The sequence below is a fragment of the Mastomys coucha genome, unplaced genomic scaffold, assembly GCF_008632895.1.
Source record: "Mastomys coucha isolate ucsf_1 unplaced genomic scaffold, UCSF_Mcou_1 pScaffold3, whole genome shotgun sequence".
NCBI classification, from domain to species: Eukaryota; Metazoa; Chordata; class Mammalia; order Rodentia; family Muridae; genus Mastomys; species Mastomys coucha.
Window position 1 is genome coordinate 52,829,518 of NW_022196909.1, and position 8,422 is coordinate 52,837,939.

An 8,422-nucleotide genomic window follows, 5' to 3' on the forward strand; every position below is an offset into this window, starting at 1 on the left:
CTGAATAAAGCATTCCTCTGTTTTGTAAAAAAAATCAAGTTTGTGATCTATGAGATCCACATATGCATCTTGTAGTCTCTTTTCTACTAAAGTCTACTGTTTATCTGCCACCTTTTTTAGTTGTAAGGCATAATGCTATTGTGCACGGTGTGACAATTTAAATGTTGATTTCATTCTCACATATATCTGGTTGCAGTACTTATTCAGAGATTCTCCAGACTAACTCTTGTGTAAACACCAGCTACTCAGTTGTTCCCTGATGTGTCAATAAAGAAAGTTTAAAAGCCAATGACTGAGCAGGGGGAGAGAATAGGGCTGGACTTCCTGTCAGCCAAGAGAAGAAATGAAGGAGAGAGGAAATGGGGATTTAGCCATGGGGAGAGAGAACAGAAGAGACTCTAAGAAAACAGCCTGAAAAGAGAAATCCAAGAAGAAAGTGTCTTGGGAATTTGACCTGGGAGGTAGCCACATTATTTTAGAAGATTAAAATTGAGAAATACTGCTCAGTTGTCCCTTTAAAGCATGTTAAAGAAATATAACGGTCCAATCTCAATTATTTGGGAGCTAGCTGAATAAGACACCAATTAAAAAGCCACTAATAGTTAACTGTCCTAGACTGCCTATGTCTGAATCTCCTTGCAGTACTTGAAACAAATTACTTATCACTTGAGTAGTTAATTCAATGAAGGGCCATCAGAAATGAATATCTCCCATTAATTTTTGAAAATCATGGAGACTTTGTAACTGATCTCTTCTGATCTCTTCTGATCTCTCCTTTTGTGGTTGAATTTTTTGTTGACTTATTTTAAAACCCAAATAGTTAAGTAGAACTTCCTCCTTGTCATTTTTACGAGCAATCTGTAATCCCTAGCATGGCAGAATTCATTGTGTTTCCTTAAACATTTTCTCTAAAGTGTCTGTGTCAGAATCAGTCCACAAAATATCACCCATGTAATGACAAATAATGGATTGAGGAAATACCTTATGAATTATTTGTAGTGGTTGTTGCACAAAATATTGACACAAATTTGGACTGTTTAACATTCCCTGTGGCAGAATGTTCCACTGATATCTTTTTATGGATTGAGTATTATTATGAGTAGGTGCTGTGAAAACAAACCTTTCCTTATCTTGTTCATGCAAGTGGAGAGCAACAAAATTATGATCATAGGCCATGCCTTAAGTAACAAAGAAGGTAAGTAAATTCTAGTCTGTAACAAACCCACTGGTAGGATTGCTCTATTCACTGCTCTTAAATCTTCTGACATTCTTCATTTTCTTGATGTCTTTTTTTTAATAACAAATACAGAAGAATTCAATTGGCTACTAGGCTCTTATTTATGTTGAGCCTCCAACTGCTCTTGTACCAGCTGCTCAAATACCTGTAATTTTTTCCTAATTATAGACCATTGATCTGTCTACACAGATTTGTTAGTAAGCCATTTAAGGGTAGAATCATTGGTATTTAAACAATGCCCTTCCGCATAAAATTTGGAAACCCAATGTTCTTTAAATCCTGTGTTTGGACAATGTGACCTTTGCCCAACCTGGAAGTTCCTCAAAACTTTATAAGCCTTTAATCACCCTAAATAAAATTGATCCACCTACTGACTAGGTATCTCTGTGTGGTTATGCATTGTATGTACTTACAGGGTTTCTGAATCTCCTATTCAGTATCTCTATTCTCAATGCCCTCAGGGAGTACATCAACCCACAAAACACCAAGAGCGGGTAAATCCATATAGTTTAACCTATTATATTAACAGGGTACATGTTAGAACCAATATTAGTCATATCCCTTATTCACTCATCCATATTTTCTACCAGTTGCTTTAATGATCTAATAACCTTTTATATTCAGTATTTGAATTTTAAAACACCCGGTTCCCTATCAACACTTGCCTTATGTGAGGATCTGAATTGACTTTGTTCACAGCTGAGACTAATCTTAAAGGCTTTTCCAGAGCCTTATGTGATTAAGGCTCTTATATGATATTTGTAAATGAGGTGGACTGTTTTCCTGGCCTCCAGAACTTTGCTCCAAGCTCTTAAAGCCACTAAGTGGCATTATTCTATAGTACCATCTTCAAATTGAATCTGTTCTTATATATCAGACTACCCCATTCACCTAGCAACTGGTCTTTTATTATATTCATTCCCTTCAATCTACTTCACTGTTCTATATTTGTAATTTATTCCCTCCACCATATTACCCATTGCAGTTGGCAACCAGCCTTTAGTATATCTTACCAATCCCTTCCAGTCTGGGAGAACAATTCTATTTTGAGTAGCCCAGTTACTTTGCATTTATTTCAGATAAGGCAAGTGTATCCCACATGAAATCATGACCTCTTTAAACTGCTTTAAATCTATAATTTCTATTGGACATCCCATTATTTTGTCATAACTTTGTTCCACATCATTAGCAGGCATATGTTGTATGACTACTGGCAAAACTGATGATGATCCCACAACATCAGGCCTCCCCTCCTCTAATTCTGGTGGCACGAGTGGTTCTAATGCTTTTTTGAACAAATTGTTTAATCACACTGTCCTCCCAATTTTTCCAATTTTCTTTGACCCAACCTCTCTCCTGAGCAGTTTCTTTCCTTTTTCCTCATGTAGGAAACTCCCATTGTCTTGCTCAGTTGCTCGTCAGAGATGTTTTGTTCCATCTTTTCCAGTGTCCCTTGCCTCTCAAGTACTTCTGTCTCCACCTGTAAACTATCCAGTTGCACAGCCAACTCTGCATCCCTTTCAAAAGAGAGTAACCATTTTTGCTTTCCTATTTCAGCCATTTTGTTTGTTTCTAAGCACCTCCATTTCTACCTGCAATTGTTCCAACTGCTCTCAGCCTTTTCCCAACATTTTTTGAAACAAAATAAAGGAGAAAAAATAAGAAAGAAAAGAAAAACAGAAAATCCCCTCTTTGAGTAAAACTAGAAATATCCTAGTGGTTACAGCTACAATAGATTTTTTTGTTTTACTGACATCTTGAAAAAAAATCCATTCTTTCAACCCCTGCCATTTTCTCTATGGCACTTTAAATCAGTTTTCCCATTTTTATCCTTAACATTCATGCACTAGTTATATCTGCTCATTCTATTTTGTGGGTTCTTCTTATCTCCACCCTTTTTTCCCCATTTTTATACCTAACACTAGAAAGGAGAAAAACTAAGATTGAAGAGAGAGAGTTATTAGGACATTCACAGATTCTAACTTTCTTTCACTTCTAATCCTAACCCTAACCCTGACCATAGCTACTAACAAACCAAAATCAAGCTCTCTAAATGACTAACAATTGCCCACACCTACCGTTTGGGGCCCTAGCATTTATATACCCTCTGAAATTTTCAGAAAATTCTAAACATCACACAATCACAGAAACTATGTGCAACTGTCAAAACCATGCCTTGGTCAGAGTACAAGGCAAATCACAGTCTGATGCTATGGTTAGTCTGAATACCCACAGACTCCTATGACTCTGATTAACAAAAACACATTCTAATAATATTTCTGGTTTTTTGAAACAAAATTCTGAAATTGTCACTACAAAATTTCAACACAAATCTTTACAGAACTTAAAAGGACAATATTCAATTTAATGGAAAGACAGAAAAAGGCTCAAGATAACAAAACTAATTCTGAACAATGACAGAATTTCCAGAGCTATCACTATGTCTGCTATTAATCTGTACTACACAGTTATAGTAATAAAAACTGTATCATGTTGATATGAACAAAATGACATGTTCATCAGTCATATTGAATAGAAGATACACCCCCCCAAATGCACACATCTATGGACACCTGATTATTTTTATAAAGAAGCCAGAAACACACAATGTAAAAAAGAAAGCACCTTAAACAAATGGTGCTGGTCTAACTGAACGTCAGCATGGAGAAGAGTGTAAAAAGCCTCATATTTAACACCCTGCATAAAACCCAAGACCAAGTAGATGAAAGACCTCAACATAAAACATGACACACTGAACCCAAGAATAGAGAAATTAGGGAATTTCCATAAATGCATTGGCACAAGACACAAATTTCTGGACAAAACACCAACAGCTCAAGCACTAAAATCAACAATTGATAAACAAGATCTCATGAAACCAAGTAATGTCTATAGGGGACATGACATACAAGTGACAATTCATACTGATGAAGATGTAGAGCAAGGGGAGCACTCCTCTATTGCTGGTGGGAATGCAAAGTTGTACAGCCACTATGGAAATCAATATGACAGTTTCTCAGCAAATTGGGAATTAGCATACTTCAAGATCCATCTATACCAGTCTTAGGCATATATACTAAAAGATGCTCCATCTCATCACAAGGACACTTGCTCACCTATGTTCATAGAGGCTTTATTCACAATAGCCAGAAACTGGAAACATCCTAGGTGTTTCTCAACCCAAGAATAGATAAAGAAAATATGGAATATTTGCACAGTGAATTATTATTCAGCTATTAGGAAAAAAATGACACTGTGAAATTTATAGGCAAAGAGACGAAACTAGAAAAAAATTATCCTAAGTGAGAAAACCCAGACCCAGAAAGACAAATAAGATATATATTCACTTACAAGTAGATAATAACTGTTAAATAAATGACCATCAAACTATAAACCATAGATCCAGAGAATCTATGTAAAAGGAGAGGTTCTGGGAGGGGAGTACATGGATCTCAGTGGGTAGGGATGGGAATGGGAGGGATCAAATGGGTGAGGAAAGGACAAAGAAGGAGAGTGCAAGCGAAGAAAAGAGCAGGCAGCATTTAGGGGACATTTTGGAAACCTTGGCAGTGGATACTTCCTGGAACCTATGAGGGTGACCTTAGCAAAGACTCCTAGTAATGAAGGATAGGGAGCCTGAACTGGCCATCTTTTTAAACCAGGAAAGACTTTTCAGTGGACTTGGATAGCAATACAGACACAAAAGTTGAGGAACTCACAACCTGTCCTACCTGCAAGATGTGCTGGACCAATGGTGGTTCAGAGCTTGTAGGAATGGCAAATCAATGATGTCTAAATTGATACTCAAGCCATGTGAGGGAGTCCATTCCTAACACTGTCTGTTTGTCCAGGAGGTGGACATGGGATGGCCCACAGACCTATTAGATGAATCAATGCAATGATTCCTAATGGTATTCTGATATTCTAGTATACTCATAGATTGGTTCCTAGGCCAATTCAGAGAGGATTTCTCTGGCAGCTGATGGGATCAGATGCAGAGATCTGCAACCAAACATTAGGGAGAGCTCAGCAAACATTGTAGAAGAGGGGCAAGAAGGATTGTAACTTCCAGAGATGTTAAGGACACCGCAAGAACACAGTCCACAGAATGAACTCAGCAGAGCTCATACAGGCTCACAGATGCAGAAGTGACAGTCGTAGAGCTTATATGAGTTTGGATGAGTCTGCATGGGTCCACAAGGATCTGCATTGGTCTTTTCTAGAATCTCTACCAGTCTGCAATGTCTTAAAATAAAAATAAGGAACTAACAAAATTGCTCAGTGAATAAGCGTGATTTCTATTCTTAAAAGGTCTTGAGTTTAGCGTTTAGCACCCATGTTATTTTTTTTTTAATTTTTTGTTTTTTTATTAGATATTTTCTTTATTTACAATATCTCCTTTCCCGGGTTCCCCTCCAAAAATAAAAAAATAAAAAAACCCAAAACTAAAACAATCTCCTGTTCCCGTCCCCCCTCTCCCTGCTCACCATCACACCCCCTCCTGCTTACTGGCCCTAGCATTCCCCTGCATTGGGGCATAGAACCTTCACAGGGCCAAGGTCCTCGCCTCCCATTGATGACCGAATTTGCCATCCTCTGCTATACATATGCTGCTGGAGCCATGAGTCTCACCATGTGTACTCTTTGGTAGGTGCTTTAGTCCCTGGGAGCTCTGAGGTACTAGTTTATTCATATTGTTGTTCATCCAAAGGGACTGCAAACCCTTTAGCTCCTTGGGTCCCTTTTGTAGCTCCTTCATTGGGGACCCTGTACCCAGTCCAATGGATGGCTGTTAGCCTCTACTTCTATATTAGTTGGGTACTGTCAGAGCCTCTCAGGAGACAGCTATATCAGGCTCCTGTCAGCCAGCACTTGCTGATATCCACAAGTGTCTAGATTTGATGACTGAATATGGGAAGGATTCCCAGGTGGAGCAGTCTCTGGATTGTCCTTCCTTTAGACTCTGCTCCATAGTTAGTCTCTACAACTCCGTCCATTAGTATTTTGTTCCCCCTTTTAAGAAAGAAAAAAGTATCCACACTTTGGTCTTCCTTCTTCTTGAGTTTCTTGTGGTTTGTGGTTTGTGTATTCCGATCTTCTAAGCTAATATCCACTTATCAGAGAATGCATACCATGTGTGTTCTTTTGTGATTGGGTTACCTCACTCAGGATGATATTCTCCAGATCCATACATTTCCCCAAGAATTTCATAAATTCAGTGTTTTTAATAGCTGAGTAGTACTCCATTGTGTAGGTGTAACACAATTTCTGTATCCACTCCTCTGTTGAGGGACATTTGGGTTGTTTCCAGTTTCTGGCTATTATAAATAGTGCTGCTATGAACATAGTGGAGCATGTGTCCTTATTACATGTTGGAGATCTTCTGGATATATGCCCAGGAGTGGTATAGCTGGGTCCTCTGGTAGTACTATGTCCAATTTCTGGAGGAACTACCAGACTGATATCCAGAGTGGTTGTACCAGCTTGCAGTCCCACCAGCAATGAAGGAGTGTTCCTCTTTCTCCACAACCTCTCTAGCGTATGCTGTCACCTGAGATTTTTATCTTAGCCAATCTGACTGGTGTGAGATGTAATCTCAGGGTTGTTTTGATTCACATTTTCCTGATGACTAAGGATTTTGAACATTTCTTTACATGATTCTCAACCTTTCAGTATTCCTCAGTTGAGAATTCTTTGTAAAAAATGTGTACCCCATGTTTTAATAGGGTTATTTGGTTCTCGGAGTCTAACTTCTTGAGTTCTTTGTATATATCAGATATTAGCCCTCTATCAGATATGGAATTGGTAAAGATCTTTTCCTAATTTGTTGGTTGCCTTTTCGTCCTATTGACAGTGTCTTTTGCCTTACAGAAGCTTTGCAATTTCATGAGGTCCCATTTGTCAATTCTTGATCTTAGAGCATAAGTTATTGGTGTCCTATTCAGGAAATTTCCCCCTGTGCCTATGTGCTCAAGGCTCTTCCCTAATTTCTTTTCTATTAGTTTCAATGTATCTGGTTTTACGTGGAGGTTGTTGATGCACTTGGACTTGAACTTTGTACAAGGAGATAGGAATGGATCTATTTGCATTCTTCTACATGATAACTGCCAGTTGAGCCAGCACCATTTGCTGAAAATGCTGTTTTTTTCCCACTGTATGGTTTTAGCTCATTTGTCAAAGATCAAGTGACCATAGGTGTGTGGGTTCTTTTCTGGGTCTTCAATTCTATTCAATTGATCTACCTGCCTTTCACTGTACCAATACTATGCAGTTTTTATCACAATTGCTCTGTAGTACAGCTTAAGAACCAGGAGGTGATTCCACTAGAGGTTCCTTTATTGTTGAGAATAGTTTTGGATATTCTGGGTATTTTTTGTTATTCCAGATGAATTTGAAAATTGCTCTTTCTAAGTCTGTGAAGAATTGAGTTGGAATTTTGATGGGGATTGCATTGAATCTGTAATTGCTTTCGGCAAGATGGCCATTTTTTTATATTAATCCTGCCAATCCACAAGCATAGGAGATCTTTCCACCTTCTGAGATCTTCAATTTCCTTCTTCAGAGACTTGAAGTTCTTGTCAAAGAGATCTTTTACTTGCTTAGTTGGAGTCACACCAAGGTATTTTATATTATATGGAACTATCGTGAAGGGTGTTGTTTCCCTACTTTTTTTCTCAGCCTGTTTATCCTTTGTGTAGAGGAAGGCCACTAATTTTCTTGAGTTAATTTTATATCCAGCTACTTTGCTGAAGTTGTTTATCAGGTTTAGGAGCTCTTAGTAGAAATTTTGGGGTCACTTAATTATACTATCATATCATCAGCAAATAGTGATAATTTGACTTTTTCCTTTCCAATTCATATCCTTTTGATCTCCTTTTGTTGTCTAATTGCTCTAGCTAGGACTTCAAGTACAATATTGAATAGGTAGGGAGAGAGTGGGTAGCCTTGTCCAGGTCCCGATTTTAGTGGGATTGCTTCAAGTTTCTCTCCATTTAGTTTGATGTTGGCTACTGGTTTGCTGTATATTGCTTTTACTATATTTAAGTATGGGCCTTGAATTCCTGATCTTTCCGAGACTTTTATCACGAAGGGATGTTGGATTTTGTCAAATGCGTTTTCAGCATCTAGTGAGATGATCATATGGTTTTTGTCCTTGAGTTTGTTTATGTAGTGAATTACATTAAT